Source organism: Oreochromis niloticus, linkage group LG13, assembly GCF_001858045.2.
Source record: "Oreochromis niloticus isolate F11D_XX linkage group LG13, O_niloticus_UMD_NMBU, whole genome shotgun sequence".
Lineage (NCBI taxonomy): Eukaryota > Metazoa > Chordata > Actinopteri > Cichliformes > Cichlidae > Oreochromis > Oreochromis niloticus.
In genome coordinates, this window is record NC_031978.2 from 31,703,956 (window position 1) to 31,723,712 (window position 19,757).

Sequence of the window (19,757 nt, forward strand, 5' to 3'; positions counted from 1 at the left end):
ATGCACCAGTGCGTCCCACCCCAGAGGGGGGGCGTCGGCCCTCAGGGAAAAGAACAGGGGGTAGTGAGTCGAGTCCCTCGAGGCAAAGAGGTCGACCTCTGCCCTGCCAAAACGGCGCCAGATCCCGTCTACCACTTGCGGGTGGAGCCTTCACTCCCGTGGGCTCGGGCACCCCTGGACATGATGTCCGCTGCCATGTTCAGGAGACCTGGCACATGGACTGCCCTGAGGGAGAAGAAACGGGGGTGAGCCCACAACCACAGCTTGGTGGCCAGGTTGCAGAGGGGAGGAGAGCCCAGCCCCCCCTGGCGGTTGACATAGGCCGCCAACACAATGCTGTCTGTCCGGACAATCACATGAGACCTCTGCAGCAGAGGCAAAAAGTGCCAAAGCGCCAGGATCACGGCCTGTAGCTCCAGAACACTGATGTGCCAAGATGCCCACGGGCCCGACCAGCGGCCGTTGACCCCACGGCCCTCATGGACCACCCCCTGCCCTAGTGGGGAGGCGTCTGAGGAGACCAGCTGGTGGCGAGTCACTGGACCCATCGCTCGACCTTGTTGGAGATTGGCAGGGTCCCTCCACCACCGCAAAGCCTGGGTGAGACCTCGGGAAACCAACACCGTGGTCTGTTGTGACTGCTGTGGGCACAGGCCGAGAGACAGCAGGCGACGCTGATCCAGTCTCATGTGCAGGACAGCCAACGGGACTACCTGCACCGTCGCAGCCATCAGGCCCATGAGCCATCAGGCCCATGAGGCGGAGACACAGGCCCCAGCTCATCCGAGAGTGAGGGGCCGAAGCGGTCCAGGCACATCCTAAGGACTTGCTGCTGTTCCGCCGTGAGGGACACTGTCAATGGAAAATTGTACTTAGTAGTCAGTATAAGCTTTTAATGATATAAGTTTGCATATGATAGAATACTGTATGTTGACCTTTTGATGATTTAGACTGTTGTCCACTACAAGACTGTTTTATAAATTCTTTCTTACAGCGATAATAGCTGAACAAGCAGGAAGAGGAGAGCTGGACACTTTTATCTGCGCTCTCTAACAAGAAGAAGGGCTGCGTCCTTCTGAATCTCACAACACACACACATACACCTGAACCACTCTTATCTTCACTCCCTACGCACTAACATTCCGGAACGGAATGTTCCAGTAAGATAGCCACATACTGTTGTATAGTCATTTTTCTGTGAAGAGCGAAAATATGCCGCCCTGTTGTGTGGGCACCAGTGACTATAAATGCACGAATAAAAAGGTACACGGTGTGACTCTCACTTGAGACGTTCACCCATGTACATGTGATTAAGTATTTTGTCTCACTGTGTTTCTGTTTGCCTTGGCAGACTTCTGTTTGGGATTTTCCCTTAACATTTCTTGGTCCTTCGAGCCGAATGGGACGGCCTATTTAAAGCAGCTCCCACAAGAGGCACCTCACCAGATCCCGTCGGTGCGAGAAGCCCACGTTGAAGTCTGTCGACAGCTCACGCACTAGGTGCGTGATAAAGCCCAAGGACGTGAATTCGGGTCTTGGCCAACGTCTTATAAGTGGTCTGCACCGTCGGGGGCTGATCGGGTGCATCTGAAGAAACCAGCATTAAGGTAAGACAGATAACTCTGAGACAAAGAGGTTTGCGTGAAATCGAAAACGAAACCTAAAAGTTAAAGTAGCTTGTCCAGAGGGATTGAGAGCTCCCCGAAAGGGTTATTAAAGTAGCTTGTCCAGAGGGATTGAGAGCTCCCCGAAAGGGTTATTAAAGTAGCTTGTCCAGAGGGATTGAGAGCTCCCCGAAAGGGTAAAAGTAGGCTCGTCTTAACAGATTGGTAGCCTCCGGGAACGCGCGTAATTGTCTGTCTTTATTGTTCATTTTGTTGGTGGAATAAGTTGATTTCTACAGCACAATAAGAAGGCTGAACTATTCCACTAATTTGTTTACTGTTGGTCGCTGAAGTACTGGTGAAAAGAGAGGAAGGTCGTGTTTCATCACGTAAAGGTGACACCGCTTTCAAGAATAGCTTGAAAGTAGAAGGGCGTGTCAGCTACCTCTCTCTGTTCTCGTGCCAGTGAAAGCGCCGCAGGTGTGTGTGTATTACTAAGCGCTAAAAGAAGCATAAACTAATAATGGGTAATCAAGAAACAAAACTCACTGCTGACGAGCAGTGGCTAGAAAAGAAATGTCCAGGCGCCGGACAAATTAGTGTATGTAGATGGAGAAATCCTAAGAAAACAAAATGCCCAACATGGGAGGGAAAGTGTAGCCCCTCCGCTTTAACAAAACTAAAAGAAACCCTCCAAGCAGAAATAAATACTGAAAAGGAAGCTAAAAAGAAATCAAAGCATACACAAGAGTTGTAACATTTTAAAGCATGGAAAGAGGAATGAAGTGGAATAAACAAAAGGTTAAATTAAGGTTAACTTAAATTAAAGCAATGGAACAAAATTGGGAAGACAACCAAGCTGAATGAATAGAATGCGTGAAACCAGATAATTCACACAAAATATATCAAATAAAAAAGAGAGATGCATAAGGCATATTAAGGCTGTGTCATTGTTCAGCCAAGGAAAATGTCTCCAGCTTGGGAAGGTGTGAAGCTGCAGATTCACACAGACCCGTGATGGATACATAATAAAATATAAACTAATATACTATCGTATATTAGTAGTAAAGTAGTGTATTGTGATATACTATTGCTGTTATAAAAAAGGAAAAACCTTACAATGATAACATTAATAATGACATACTATTAATAAGAAGAGGCACCTCAGTCAGTTATGATGCGAGGTGGAAGATTGTTAAAAGTAGTCTGATTCAAGCTTAAGGTTTGCTCAAACTCAGTACAATGATATAGGAGATGAAGAAAATAAGGAAATAACTACACTAATCAGGTGCATAGAGACACTTGACCTGCTTGTAAACCTGTCATCTTAGATGGGACTTTGTTAAGATGAAGAGCAAACCTATACTAACAACTAATGAGCCAAACCCTGTATACAACAGCTAAAGCTACAAGATTGAGAAGCTGAATTAAATATGTGGACACTACCAAGCTAATGAGGAGCAGTGATGCGCATGGAGATGCTGGTTTTGCTCACTACAATTGTATAAATAGAGTTTGAATTCATTACTGTGGATGTACAGTGAGTGACCTCTATATATCTTGAAAAGCATGTCTGAAATACTCGTATGAAAGCATATTTTGAGTGATTTTAACTGTGTGAATGTTGTGAGTAGTAGGTTTTGAGTGATTGGGTGTGATTTGTACAAAAATAATAAAACATAAGTAATAATAACACTACAAAGGTTCATAGTAGAGTGTGTGAACAAGTGGAAGTTTGAGAGAAAAGGCAGTGTGTGTGATGATTCCTGATGTCTGAAAGAGCTCAATTTAAAAGTGTGTGTGAAATAAAGGTGTATCGCTTTTAGATCAAGGGATTTAGATTGTTTTTAGTAGAATTAAAGAGGGTTTTTAGACTATAAATACAATGAAAGACAGAGTCTGCAGAAACAGGAAATGTGTGCCTGTCGGTGACAGGAAACCGTGTGTGTGTGAGGAGATAGGTTGAATTTAGAACTCTCTGATAAGATGCATGAATTAAACCGTATTGTAATAAATACTTGCAATGAAGAAAGCAGCTTACACTCAATTAATATGAACGCAAAGCCTTGATGATGCCATAGGCAATTTGTTTTATTTTTGTTTGTTTGCTTAGTAAGTTTAAAAAATAAATAAATTTGTGATCATACTTGTGGATCACAGTGGCACATAATGATTAGGCATACGAATTACTAATGGAGATGTAATAACTTTATTCTAAAATTCAAGGAGAACAAACAAGAACAACACCTTCAGTTGTGTCTTGTTGTTGTTCTCTGTGTAGTGTGCTGAGTTTTGTTTTTTGTTCCTTTTTTTAAAAATGTTGCTTGAGTGATGAGTACTGTAACTTCTGAAGTAGCTCTCACCATGCGTCCTTGATGATGATAAGTCCAGAGCCAGCTGAGAGCTGGGTTGTCTGTTTTGTTTTATGTGACAAGGCTGAAAAATTAAAACTTAGTTTCTTGTTTTGAAAGAAAAAAAAAGAGAGAGAGAGACCCCTGCTCTCTGAACACAATACTCTTTTCATAACTCAGCGGTATGAAATGTCATGAAACAGTGTAACTCACTCACAGTAAATCAGCAGTATAGGATAATACAAACCTATCTAATAAATCTAATGATTTTCACATTCTTTTAACTAAGAAGTGTGATGCAAACTAAAACTACATCATGATTACACAAGAAGTATGATGTGGCCTACAGCAGTATCATGATTCACTCATTTTGATTACAGGTATAATGTAATATATGACAGCATAATAATCTCACAACTGCTACAAGCACATTTGCCTTTCTTAACACACGCGAGTGAAAGGCAACTGTTAAGAAAATGCCCTTTTGGGTGAGACAGTCCCACGGGCCCTGCATGCAAGCGTACTAACACACATACATGCAATGAAGAACAGCTTACACTAAAGCACACACTATACATGCGCCTATATCTCTCATTAGTGTTAAAACAGGGAAAACTTAATAGTTTTGTTATGAAATGCTGAATTTATCCACTGCTGACATTTAACTCTCCAGCTTGCAGGACAATAGGTGAAACGTTTGTGAAAATAGAAAAGAAAAAGAAAAAAAAATAAAATAAAAGAGAGAGTCTGGTATGACCAAGCAGTAATCAGACAAATTTAGTTGGTAATACAACAAATTGTGAGATGTTTTCTGCTGATTGAACAACACAAGTGATTACTGACAATGTTCTTAAGAATTTAAATATCTACCTGTGTTGTCCTGTCAACTTGGTGGGTTATGAGTTGATTATATTGTGAGGAAAAACAAAAAAAGGGGGAGAGAAGGCTGACACAGGGCCTGGCCCGGTGTTTCTCCCCTCTCTGAATAACACAGCCAACACAACATCATTTTCCTGTTCGTCTGTTTTTGTTTTCTTTTTGTTTTTTCTCTTTATGTTTAATTACAGGCTGCTTTGCCGGCCCTGAAAGCCGAAGCTGACCTGGACTCCTGCTCTCCCCTCTACCATCTCTGACCTTGACCCTGACCAAATGCTGCAGCAGCTGGACCCATAACAACAATCTAAAAATGTCAACAGCGCTACAGGAAAGCGATCTCATGCAGCAGAGACGGAGAGCGTTAAATCCAAGGCCCGTTTCACTACACGGGGGAAATTTCCAGACAGCTTCAGCTGACAGAGCTGTGACGAGACGCCCATTAAGCCTGAATGAAAAGTAAGGCCGAGCAAAAGAATGCTGACCTTGATAACTCTGCATTAACACTGTGCAGGACAGTGACGGACCAACACGGATGATCGGGCAGCAGAAGAAAGGGCGTGCCAGAGACAGGAGGAGCAACTGAGGTCAAAAGGCACCTCAGAATGGACAAAACACAGAAGAAGATGCAGGTTTCACCTGCAGTGAGCATGGACACTGGAGAAAGGACTGCCCCAATTGGGGCCAGGACCAGGACACACTGAACTTTGAGCAGCAGCAGCAATGGTCGCAACCGGACTGAAAAGGAGGAGGGCAGGACCCCAGGGCACGCTTCAGGCCGTGGTTTACCCAAAACACCAGAACAGGAAAGTGATAAACACGCCAACATACGCAAACATACACATCTACACACACTGACTCAAAATGAAGAGAAACACACACCTGAACAGACGTGCACTTGTTGATTGAGTGAGAAATGACACACACACATCAGACAATGTACACTCATCAAACATGACTGATGCCCTGAACGCCTTGAGACAGATCCAGCAGGCCCAAAAGCAGGATTATGTAAATAATACAAGTGACTGCCAAAAAGACTACTACTGCCTTTTCACTGTGCAATACTTTTTGTTAAAAACCAACGGTGCAATAGACTTCAATACTTGAAATACTTGAAATACTTGCAATTCCTTTGTATTCTTATTCTTATTTATTCTATTTATCCCTTTTTGTATTTTCACTTTTCTTTTGTGTTTTTGTAACATGTATCCTGCCATGTCTAAAACTCATGATTAACTGTATAATTGTTTCCACTGTTGCTGCATACATAGCCGTGACAAATGATGATGATGATGACCCCGACCTGTTGGAACATGAAGACTTTGTGTGATTAATGATGGTGTGATAGAAACTGTACAACAAGATGTTACATACTGATATCTCACTTGAAAGTTATACTGACAACAGGAGGGAATGTCAATGGAAAATTGTACTTAGTAGTCAGTATAAGCTTTTAATGATATAAGTTTGCATATGATAGAATACTGTATGTTGACCTTTTGATGACTTAGACTGTTGTCCACTACAAGACTGTTTTATAAATTCTTTCTTACAGCGATAATAGCTGAACAAGCAGGAAGAGGAGAGCTGGACACTTTTATCTGCGCTCTCTAACAAGAAGAAGGGCTGCGTCCTTCTGAATCTCACAACACACACACATACACCTGAACCACTCTTATCTTCACTCCCTATGCACTAACATTCCGGAACGGAATGTTCCAGTAAGATAGCCACATACTGTTGTATAGTCATTTTTCTGTGAAGAGCGAAAATATGCCGCCCTGTTGTGTGGGCACCAGTGACTATAAATGCACGCATAAAAAGGTACACGGTGTGACTCTCACTTGAGACGTTCACCCATGTACATGTGATTAAGTATTTTGTCTCACTGTGTTTCTGTTTGCCTTGGCAGACTTCTGTTTGGGATTTTCCCTTAACAGACACCAAGGCCCTGACAGAGTCCAGGGACATGCCCAGGAAGGTGGTGGTCTGAGACGGCTCCAACCTGCTCTTCTTGGGATTCAGGCGGAGCCCCAGAGCCCAAATATGAGAGACCAGAAGGGCAACATGGCTGCGGCACTGTTCTTCTGAGGAGGCGCAGACCAGCCAGTCATCTAGGTAATTCAGGATCCTGAGGCCCCGCAGCCTCGTAGGAGCAGGGGCTTCGTCCACGCACCTGGTGAAGGTTTGGGGCGCCAGGGAGATGCTGAAGGGGAGCACACGGAACTCGAAGAGACGCCCCTGGAACCCGAATCTGAGGAACCACCAATGACCCTGCCAGATAGGGATCTGGAAGTAGGCGTCCTTCAGATTGATGGTGGCAAACCAGTCCCCTGCATTGATGGCTTGATGATTGCACTTCAGGGGCCGGAGATAGCAATTGAGACCCCTGAAGTCCAGAATGGGACAAAGATCCCTGTCCCGCTTGGGGACCAGGAAGTAGCGGGATAAAAATCCTCCTTGGCGATCCCCAGCGTCTACCTCCCGTATGGCCCCCTTCAGCAGAAGTGTGGCCAGTTCCTCCCGCAGCACCTGGGCCTGGACCGGAGGTGAAGGTCAGAGTGGTAGTTACAGGGGGTCTGCGGCAAAACTGCAGGCGATAACGCTGGGTCATGGTGGAAACGACCCAAGGGTTCGCCCCCAGGGCCGACCAGGTCACCCTGCGCTGCTCTGCAGACAGGGTGGGGGGCAGAGAGGAGGCGGACAGCTGCTCCGCTACACCATCCAGGGCATCCATGACCTTCACGTCCCTGTTGGGTCATGCAGCCCTTACCAGGAGGGAGCCTGAAGGGGCAACCAGAGGGGCCAGGGGCGGATCCACCGGGGAGAGGTGGCCGCAGGCAATCCGCTCCAGGCCGTGCATAGCGGCAAACGTTTACAGGGCAGGGACCAACGGTGCAGGGCGGCGGGGGCCTCAAACTGTCTGCACACGAGGTCCTGAAAATCAGGCAGCAGCGGCACCTGAGATACAAGGCGCTGAGGCTGCGAGACATCATCAAACCTAGATATCGCTGAGACTGGGACCTCAGGGAGGGGCAGCTCAAGTACCCGAGACACCTTCTCCATAAGCTGATAGAACCCAACCTGGCCTGACACAGTGCCTGGGGAACCAGCAGGGGGCAGCCCCAGGGACAGGTGAGAGCCACCAGAGGAGAGGATGGAAGCTTCCTCAACATCCGCCTCCTGATAATCATCCTCCACTGGCCCAGGCTTAGAGGCGGGGCCATGGGAGGGAACACTATGGGAGAGGCCCAGTAAATCAGCAAACAGGGGAGGGGACCCAGCCCATGGGTCTGCCTGTCTGGTCTCCACACCAGCGGCAGCCATTTTCCTCATTTTGGCCTGAGAGGCATGAGATGTGGGAGGGGCTGGCTGTTTAGATGCAAAAAATCGAGCACAGGCCTCTCTAGTCCGTGCTGGCAAAATAAAGCAATTCATGCAGGCGTCAGGGGCTTCTCTAGCCAGCAAAGCATGCTCTGGGCCCAAGCACAGCACACACTGCTCGTGTCCATCCTCTAACGGCATAGGAATGCCACATTCCAGCCACTGATCAGGGTGTGTGAGGGAGACAGCTAAGGGAAACCGGGGCTGAGGGACACCAGCTAAGGGAGACCAAGTTAAGGGAATGACAGGGAAGAGGCAGCGCCCAGGGAGGCTGCCGAAACAAGCTCCTGATGGAAACACATTCACACAGCACACACAAAAGTAAGTCAATCACATGCACAATGCTCAAGTGGAGATCAAACGATCACCGGTGTCACGTCTGCACAGCTGTTTCATACGTAAGCTGTCGGGTGTGGCCAGGCTAGCCGGAGTGTCTTAAAAAAATATCCACACACCACAACCAAGGGGGCTCATACCCCGTACATATGGAATATGTAACGGAGTGAAGAGACAGTCTCAATGTGATAGAGAACATACAGATCAGGGGAAGTGGAAACACCTGGGGAAACAACTGATACAAATGAACATAACGACATCACAGGGGAAGAGTAAAACTAAACACATTGAACAAAGAAACACAAGACTTTCAAAATAAAACAGGAAACATGGAGAGATGTAGACAACATGAAACAGGCAGATAAGAAATACATGACATACTGACATAGAAGACAAGAACAGACTCACACAAGATGAAAACCTAAACTAGAATAAAACTCAGCTAAATCCTAACTAATAATGGCAACACCAGAACTAAGCATATATTTAATGTAATATAAGAAATCAGAAAATACAAAATGAACTCAAAATGCTGGGTCACAGACCCTGCCCCTGACAATAATGTGTCACATATAACCCTCCTGAATGATATCAATCAAGTTTGAGGTAGAAACAGTATTTCAGTCACAAGTTTTAAGCTGCAATCACTTTTTGGCAGCTTGAAAGCTCCATGTTCTCAGACGTTATTATTTAACCAATATAAACAACAAGAGCAGACAATAAACCTGTAGCCATTAATTATCCAATCCAATCCAACTTTATTTTTATAGCACTTTGAAAACAACAAAGTTGACTAAAGTGCTTTCCAATAATAAAACAGAGATAGCAGTTAAAAACCATCCATTAAGCAGACAAAGAAATAAATATAAATATCAATAAAATAAATACATAAATGAAAAAGAACATAAAAATAAATCAGTATATATATTAAATATTAAAACATTAGTAAAATAGACAATAAGATATACAATGAATAAAATTAACAAACAAAAAGATTAGGGGGGACCAACAGCTGACTAAAACTGACTACAAGCTGACTCTGGCACTACTCCTAAAAAGCCTTGGAAAAAAAGTGTGTTTTTAAAAGTGATATGTTATGCTAAGTAAACGGACTCTATGGCAGAACACAGAAACGCAGAAAATGCAGGTAGTGCTGTTTATTTACAGTGTCCAACTTATTTACACGGGATGGAATATGTACGCCGACAAATAAACGGAGGGAAACCAGAGAAGGGAGCTGACACGCATTCAGAGGGAAAGGGGTAACCCGCACACGCAGGGTGGATCTATGGAAAAAGGAAAAACGTAACTTTAGGAAAGGATGCCAAACGACCGGTAAGAAACGACAATAAACATGGGGAGAGTTGGAGAGCTCACTTGTCACACTGGCTGTACAGACTCGGGCGAGGCTTCCCGGGAAGTAGAAGAAAGGCTGAGATCTATCCCCGTAGAGATCCCGGAAATGCGGCTTCACAAACAGCTGACAGGTAAGCGGGTGATAGATCCAGCTGAGGATACAGGACAACAGGAAAGTAAACCAAATCCAAGACATAGGTTGGCCGTATGCACACCGCAGAGAATTAATAAACAAGTTACCACTCGGGGAGGTGGCAATACTCCGACACCAGACGTCTGTTGCGCCGCTCCTAAATAACGCTCCATCAAATGACGTCTGATGTACCGCCGGTGTGTCAGCATCCCGTGACACACCACCCCGCCTACCTGGGCTGAAAACAGAAGCAGACCCCGTGACACCACACCAGAGAAACCCCACCAATTCCTAATATGATAAAACATTTCAAGTGTTGGGGCCAGCCTAATATGGACGGGCAGTTTATTCCATAATTTTGGGGCCACAACAGCGAAAGCTCGGTCCCCCCGGTGTTTCAGTCTCGACATGGGGACAGCAAGGAGTGACTGGTCACTTGATCTAAGAGACCTTTGTGGAGTGTATCGGTGTAGAAGGTCTGACAGGTAAGAAGGAGCCCGGCCATTTAAAACTTTAAAAGCAAACAATAACATTTTAAAATGAATTCTGAAATGGACAGGCAACCAGTGTAAAGAGGCAAGAACAGGGGTAATGTGCTCACCTTTGCGTGTCCCTGTCAACAGCCGAGCAGCAGCATTGTAACATCGTGCTGCCTGTAGTCATTGGTGACTGTGCTATATACTGAAAACAAACTTCTGACAAATGTCATAATTCAGTTAAAAGAAACATTAACGTTCCATAAATACATGCCTTTGCCTAATAACAAAGGCATAAATGTCTCTTTTTTTTCTCGCATGTTATCGCGATAACAGCGTATGTCCCCCCCTCGGGCAACGCGGATGCAGCCTGTGACTCTCTCCACTCTGTGGTCAGCAGACTGCAAGCACAATCTCCGAGAGCCCTTCTCATAATATCAGGGGACTTCAATCATGCCTCACTGGACTCCACACTGCCCACCTTCACCCAGTATGTGACCTGCCCAACCAGAGACAATAAAACACTGGACTTACTGTATGCCAATGCTGAAGAGGCATACAGTTCATCACCTCTCCCTCCCCTGGGCAGATCTGACCACAACCTGGTGCACCTTGTCCCTGTGTATAAGCCCTTAGTGCGCAGGGAGCCACCAGCCACCCGCACAGTGCAGAGATGGTCGGAGGAGAGCGAGGAGGCTCTTAAGGATTGTTTTGAGTCGACTGTGTGGGAGGTGATCTGTGACGACCACGGAGAGGACATCGACAGCCTTACTACATGCATTACTGACTATATTAATTTCTGTGTGGATAACACCGTACCTACCAGGACTGTGCGGTGTTTCTCCAACAACAAACCCTGGATTACCCCAGAAATTAAACCTGTCCTCAAGCAGAAGAGGAAGGCCTTCAAATCCAAAGACAAAGAGGAGTTGAAAAGGGTGCAGAGAGAGCTGAGGGGACTGATAAGGAATGGGAAGGATAGCTACAGGCAAAAGATGGAGAACCAGCTTCAGCAAAATAACGTTGGTGAAGTCTGGAGAGGCCTCAGAACCATCTCAGGCCACAAACATCAGAACTCTCTGCCTGGGAGGGATGTGAGGTGGGCAAATGAACTGAATCATTTCTTCAACAGATTTGATTCATCCATGAGGCAGTCTCCAACATCGGCTGCAGACTCACCCACCCCCACTGCTGCTGTTCCACCTCTGACACCTCAGACACTTCACACCTCCTCTATTCACCCTGCTCACTCCTCCCCACCCCCAACAACAGCATCCAATACACACTCAACACAAGGCTCCAGCCTGTCTCTCTCAACCACCCAGGTTAGGAGGGAACTGAGGAGGATTAAAGCCAAGAAGGCAGCGGGTCCAGATGGCATCAGCTCGAGGGTCGTCAGGTCCTGCGCGGACCAACTGTGTGGGGTGATGGAGCACCTCTTCAACCTAAGCCTGAGGCTGGGACGAGTCCCACAGCTCTGGAAAACCTCCTGTGTTGTACCAGTGCCAAAGACTTCACGCCCCAAGGACCTCAACAGCTACAGGCCGGTGGCTCTGACATCCCACCTGATGAAGACCCTGGAGCGGCTGGTCCTGGCTCAGCTTCGGCACCTGGTGAGCTCATCACTGGACCCACTTCAGTTTGCCTACCAGCCTGGCATTGGAGCGGATGATGCCGTCATTCACCTCCTACATCGTTCCCTCGCTCACCTGGAGACCGCTGGGAGCACTGTGAGAATCATGTTCTTTGATTTCTCCAGTGCCTTCAACACCATTCTTCCCTCGGTTCTGAAGGACAAGCTGGAGAACTCTGGAGTGGACCATCACCTCACTACCTGGATTCTGGACTACCTCACCGACCGACCACAGTATGTGAGGACTCAGGGCTGTGTGTCGGACAGGGTCGTCTGCAGTATGGGGGCCCCACAGGGAACGGTTCTGGCTCAGTTCCTCTTCACCATCTACACTGCAGACTTCTCCCACAACTCCACCCAGTGCTTCCTGCAGAAGTTCTCTGATGACTCTGCAATAGTCGGCCTCATCACTGATGGGGACGACAAGGAGTACAGAGGACTGACTCAAGACTTTGTGGACTGGTGCCAGCTGAACTACCTCCAGATCAATGCCAGTAAAACCAAGGAGCTGGTGGTAGACTTCCGCAGGCACAAACATCCTCCACTGCAACCACTGAACATCCAAGGTATGGACATTGAGGCTGTGGACAGCTACAGGTACCTTGGTGTTCATCTGAACAGCAAACTGGACTGGACTCATAACTCAGACGCCCTCTACAGGAAAGGGCAGAGCAGGCTGTACCTGCTGCGGAGACTCAGGTCGTTTGGAGTGGAGGGCCCACTCCTGAAGACTTTCTATGACTCTGTGGTGGCCTCTGCCATCTTTTATGGTGTGGTCTGCTGGGGCGGCAACATCTCCGCCGGGGACAGGAAGAGACTGAACAGGCTGATCCGCAGGGCCAGCTCTGTTCTAGGATGCCCTCTGGACCCAGTGGAGGTGGTGAGTGACAGGAGAATGGCGGCTAAGCTGTCATCCCTGTTGGACAACATCTCCCACCCCATGCATGAGACTGTGAAGGCACTGAGCAGCTCCTTCAGTGGCTGCGGCACCCACGGTGTGGGACGGAGAGATTTCGCAGGTCTTTCCTCCCCACTGCTGTCAGACTCTACAATAAAGACTTTAACTGATCAAACACACACATCCACACATGTGCAATAACACTAATGTGCAATAATCTTTTCTGGCATCGTTGTATTTTTACTCAGTTGTATATAGCATTTGTATTCTATTTTTATCTCATTGTATATTTTATTCTATTTTATTCTACTGTATATAGTATTTTATTTTATTCTGTTCTGTACAGTTGTGTACTGGATTTATTCTTATTTTATTTTATTCTAATTTTTGCTTCATAACTTTTGCACTGTCCACTTCCTGCTGTGACAAAACAAATTTCCCACATGTGGGACTAATAAAGGTTATCTTATCTTATCTTATCTTATCTTTTTGCACGTTATATCAGTTTGATCCCAGAAATAGCTGTCTATGTAAGTAATCTGGGCGCTTCAGCTTTAAGCAGCTGCACGTGCTCCCGCGGACGGCAATCACTTTCTGGCAGATGATCACTTTTTGGCACAACAGCGGATTCTCCCAGAGCTCTTTCCCAGTTGAAAAATTTCTTCCTTCCCACCAACGCCAAGTGCTGATTGACAGGCGCTGTCATATTGTTGGGATTGTCTCTCTGATCTTGTTCTCTCTTTACCCCTTTAACTTGATCGAATGGACAGCAGTGCCTCCCTGTGTTGCACAGTTCCAGTAAGGTTACTGATAGAGGGGTTCTGGTTCCACTTGTTCTACTCAATATTTGAAATAACTAGTATTAATGGGATATTTCTGAGATTTGAAATCACATAAGCTTAATATGATAGAATTTTTAAAAACATCTTCCTCATGTAATTGGTGTTAGAAGGCTGTTGATTCAATACTATTTGTGTCTTTACAGACCAAGTTGGCATGCCAAGGAATAAATAACCAGACCCACATCTGTGAATGGGGTAGCCGCTGCAGAGAGACTCAGTGCTGCTGCAGCTACTATGAACCATGGTGTGAGTTACTCATCTCTCCGTTTTCCAGTCTGAAGCTGTTTTTATATTTATCACATCCTTAGTTTAAAGAGCTACTCCTGTTGAGTTCAAGATGTTTTGGTTTTTTAAGAGAGACTTGTGTACTATGTACACTGTATACATGCTATTGATAAGAAATTCTCACCACATGTTGGTAACAACCTATGCAATCCACACATGCAAAGAAATCAAACTTTTGCATTTATTTTGCATTTTCATGTTGGAACACTGTCACACAGAAGAAGAAATTAGTTGTGACAGGCTGAAATGCATGCAGGTACATTTCAGGCAGGACTTTGATGCTCAACTATTTGTCTTGTGAGAACAAGTTGAGAAAACACACCCACCAATCACAGAGAGGAAATTCAAATCACAAAAACATATGCCCAATGCTCATGTCAGTGTTTTAACAGTGTAGCTGTGATGGTGTGGGATTATTAAGCAGTAAAATGTTTAGATTGTCTTTCTTCATGTCCAGAAACAGCAGGGGTGGGGAACTGCAGCCCTTCAGGGCCGGTGTCCTGCAGGTTTTAGATATCACCCTGGGTCGGCACACCTGAATCACATGATGAGTTCATACCCAGGCCTCTGGAGAACTTCAGGACATGTTGAGGAGGTCATTTAGCCATTAAAAGAAAAGTGTATATTTAATGTAATTTCATTAAAAATGAACATTACCACAATCTATCATGAATGTAGCCAACGCAATTTACCCAACAGTCGCTTACTCGCTTTTTTGTTATGGTGGAAATGATAATGCCTCGGTTACCGCTTTTCACTCGGCTTATTTAACTGAAAATAATGCAAATATTGCATAAAATAAACAAAATATTCTATCAGCTAATTTATATTTTAATAATAACTACAATTGGTTGTTGGTTAAATTAAATAGCAGAACAGATACTATAATCGTCAAAGCCTCTCAGATTTTTCATATTTCACGTTAAAAGAACTTTTTGCTTCGTTTTAAACTTAAAAAATTCAAATTGGCCCGGGTCTTTCAGTGTGCAGTTTGCATGCTCTCCCCGTGTTTGCATGGGTTCCCTCGGGGTAATCCGACTTCCTCCCACCATCCAAAGACAGTTTGTGGGGATAGGTTAATTGATTAATCAATCTGCCCATAGGTGTGAATCCGGGAGTGAATGTGAGTGCGAATGGTTGTCTGTCTCTGTGTGTTAGCCCTGTGACAGACTGGCGACCTGTCCAGGGCGTACCCCGCCTCTCGCCCTATGACAGCTGGGATAGGCTCCAGCGCCCCCCGCGACCCTGAAAAGAATAGGCAGAAGCGAATGGATGGATGGATGGATAATTCAAATTGGTTAAAAATAGTTTTATTCTGATCTCATTTAATTTGAACTCACAAGTCCAAACTTCATAAATCTTACTATTAGTGTTCTACATTTCATTATAAATCTGCAGTGTGATTCTTAAGTTTAACTATTTTAATAATAATAATAATAATGGATTGGATTTATATAGCGCTTTTCAAGGCACCCAAAGCGCTTTACAATGCCATTATTCATTCACGCTCACATTCATACACTGGTGGAGGCAAGCTACGGTTGTAGCCACAGCTGCCCTGGGGCAGACTGACAGAGGCGAGGCTGCCATATCGCGCCATCGGCCCTCTGGCCACACTTTTGTTTACTTTTTAAATTTGACTCGTTGAATCCTGTTTCTGGGTTTCAGTACATAGAGCAGTCAAGAAGCTTCCTGTCATCTGATTTTATGTACTAATGGTTTATCTGTAGGTAAGCTAATTTCAAACTGATATTACTTTTTGCCTGGAATAATAAAAGAGAACACTGTTTAACACCGTCGTTTGACACACGTAATTTCTGCATACAATACTTTTCAGCATACGTCGATTTACACACTCGGCTTGCAGCCGAACACACACCAGCAACAGCAACAGGACCTAGTTCATCTGTGTCAGTTGAACTGTGTCTGTCAGTAGTGGCAGTGTTCATGCACCAGTTATTGTTTGTGTCAACACGCAGGTTGCGCCCGCAGTTCTTAGGGGAGTCCTTGCATCTGTTGTTGTGGTGTGTAACATGGCCTGCTAGTTTCATAGCTGTGTCTCGGTCATGGCTTCATGATGGGTGTGATGCTGTCACACCCATCCTCCACTTTGGTCATAGTATAGGCCAGTGCTTAGTTTCCTCAGACATAATGCTTGTCATTCAGCCCAAAGTTTCAATCCTTGTTTCATCAGACCATGTGCTGAGAGTCCTTCAGGTGCCTTTTTGCAAACTGGGCTGTAATGAGCCTTTTACTGAGGAGTGACCAGGCCTGACTGGTGTTGCAGAAATAGTTGTCTTTGTGGAACGTTGTCCTCTTGCCACAGAGTAATGCTCTGTCAGAATTAGGACCTGGTTCACTTTACCCTTCCACTCTGATCCAGACCTACAGGCTCTTCTACTTCAGTCACTTAAGCTGGTTGTGCGGCCACTGAGGTTTGGCCATGAACAATCCTTTTGATTCCAAACGTCTTCCAATTACAGATGAAGAAGGCCATTGCGTCATACTGTAGAACTTCTTCTATATCGTTACCCAGATCTGTGCTTTGATAAGATCATATCTGAGACCTACAGACAATTCTTTAAACTTCATGTCTTATTTTGTGCTCTGACATCCACTGCATGCACATGCAACCTCTGGCTGAGAGGATGGCACAACACAGAAGAGCTACCTCGTCAGGCCAGGACTCTGCAGTCTATTTACACCTACAGGCCAGTGGATACTCTTTCAATGATGAGGATGTACACATCCTGGACAGGGAAGAACGCTGGTTTGAAACATTTGAATTATAAAACAAATTATTTTCCATATAAATAATCAGACAAAAAACAAACTAAAAACCAGCAATAAACAACTTAAACATAAAAAATCACAAAGAAAGAACAATACAGTATCCACATCTGAACCAAAGAGTAAAACAGTGAAATGTGGATTATTAAATATTAGGTCTCTCTCCTCCAAGTCTCTGTTAGTACATGACTTAATAATTGATCAACAAATCGATTTACTCTGCCTTACAGAAACCTGGTTGCAGCAGGATGAGTATGTTAGTTTAAATGAATCAACACCCCCGAGTCATTCTAACTACCAGAAATCCCGAAGCACAGGCCGAGGGGGCGGTGTGGCAGCAATTTTTCACACCAGTCTATTAATTAACGAAAGACCAAGACAGACTTTTAATTCATTTGAAAGCCTGATGCTTAGCCTCGTCCACCCCAGCTGTAAAACTCAGAAACCAGTCTTACTTGTTATCATCTATCGTCCACCTGGGCCTTACACAGAGTTTCTCTCTGATTTCTCAGACTTTTTATCTGATTTAGTGCTCAGCTCAGATAAAATAATTATTGTGGGTGATTTTAACATCCATGTAGATGCTAAAAATGACAGCCTCAACATGGCATTTAATCTGTTATTAGACTCAATTGGCTTCTCTCAAAATGTAAAAGAACCCACCCACCACTTTAATCACACTCTAGATCTTGTTTTAACATATGGCATAGAAACTGGACATTTAACAGTGTTTCCTGAAAACCCTCTGCTGTCTGATCATTTCCTGATAACATTTACATTTACAATAATTGATTACACAGCAGTGGAGAGTAGACTTTATCAAAGTAGATGTCTTTCTGAAAGTGCTGTAACTAAGTTTAAGAATATAATCCACCCACTGTTATCATCTTCAATGCCCTGTACCAACATAGAGCAGAGCAGCTATCTGAACGCTACTCCAACAGAGGTCGATTATCTTGTTAATAATTTTACCTCCTCTCTACGTACGACTCTGGATACTGTAGCTCCTGTGAAAACTAAAGCCTCAAATCCGAAGTACCTGACTCCGTGGTATAATTCTCAAACACGTAGCCTAAAGCAGATAACTCGTAAGCTGGAGAGGAAATGGCGTGTCACAAATTTAGAGGATCATCATTTAGCCTGGAGAAATAGTTTGCTGCTTTATAAGAAAGCCCTCCGCAAAGCCAGAACATCTTACTATTCGTCACTGATTGAAGAAAATAAGAACAACCCCAGGTTTCTCTTCAGCACTGTAGCCAGACTGACAAAAAGTCAGAGCTCTACTGAGCCAACAATCCCTTTAACGTTAACTAGTAATGACTTCATGAACTTCTTCACAAATAAAATTTTTATCATTAGAGAAAAAATTACCAATAATCATCCCACAGATGTAATATTATCTACAGCTACTTTTAGTACCATCGGTGTTAAGTTAGACTCTTTTTCTCCAATTGATCTTTCTGAGTTAACTTCAATAATTAATTCCTCCAAACCATCAACGTGTCTTTTAGACCCCATTCCTACAAAACTGCTCAAAGAAGTCCTGCCATTAATTAATTCTTCGATCTTAAATATGATCAACCTCTCTCTAATAATCGGCTATGTACCACAGGCCTTCAAGCTGGCTGTAGTTAAACCTTTACTCAAAAAGTCATCTCTAGACCCAGCTGTCTTAGCTAATTATAGGCCAATCTCCAACCTTCCTTTCATATCAAAAATCCTTGAAAGAGTAGTTGTCAAACAGCTAACAGATCATCTGCAGAGGAATGGCTTATTTGAAGAGTTTCAGTCAGGTTTCAGAGCTCATCACAGCACAGAAACAGCTTTAGTGAAGGTTACAAATGATCTTCTTATGGCCTCTGACAGTGGACTCATCTCTGTGCTTGTCCTGCTAGACCTCAGTGCTGCGTTTGATACTGTTGACCATAATATCCTATTAGAGCGATTAGAACATGCTGTAGGTATTACAGGTACTGCACTGCAGTGGTTTGTATCATATCTATCTAATAGACTCCAATTTGTTCAAGTAAATGGAGAGTCCTCTTCACACACTAAGGTTAAATATGGTGTTCCACAGGGTTCAGTGCTAGGACCAATTCTATTTACATTATACATGCTTCCCTTAGGCAGCATCATTAGAAGACATAGCATAAATTTTCACTGCTATGCAGATGACACGCAGCTCTATCTATCCATGAAGCCAGGTAACACACACCAATTAGTGAAACTGCAGGAATGTCTTAAAGACATAAAGACCTGGATGGCCGCTAACTTTCTGCTTCTTAATTCAGATCAAACTGAGGTTATTGTACTCGGCCCTGAAAATCTTAGAAATATGGTATCTAAGCAGATTCTTACTCTGGATGGCATTACCTCGGCCTCCAGTAACACTGTGAGGAACCTTGGAGTCATTTTTGACCAGGACATGTCCTTCAATGCACATATTAAACAAATATGTAAGACTGCTTTCTTCCATTTGCGCAACATCTCTAAAATTAGAAATATCCTGTCTCAGAGTGATGCTGAAAAACTAGTTCATGCATTTATTACTTCCAGGCTGGACTACTGTAATTCTTTATTATCAGGATGTCCTAAAAACTCACTGAAAAGCCTTCAGCTAATCCAAAATGCTGCAGCAAGGGTACTGACAGGGACTAGAAAGAGAGAGCATATTTCTCCTGTTTTGGCTTCCCTTCATTGGCTTCCTGTTAAATCCAGAATTGAATTCAAAATCCTGCTCCTCACATACAAAGTCTTAAATAATCAGGCCCCATCTTATCTTAATGACCTTGT

At 44.4% G+C, this 19,757-nt stretch overlaps 1 long non-coding RNA gene across 2 annotated transcripts; it reads right to left on the reverse strand.

Moving 5' to 3' along the window:
• Positions 1 to 9,693: 9,693 nt before the first annotated feature.
• Positions 9,694 to 10,873, reverse strand: LOC112841910 (uncharacterized). 2 transcript variants are annotated; one of them, XR_003213381.1, is made up of 3 exons: positions 10,148 to 10,871; positions 9,929 to 10,059; positions 9,694 to 9,837 (listed from the first exon to the last, which is right to left on the reverse strand). It is a non-coding gene; the product is annotated as an uncharacterized LOC112841910 (long non-coding RNA). The 2 variants fall into 2 exon arrangements; XR_003213380.1 differs by having other exon boundaries at positions 9,929 to 10,873.
• Between the last annotated feature and the right edge of the window lie 8,884 nt (positions 10,874 to 19,757).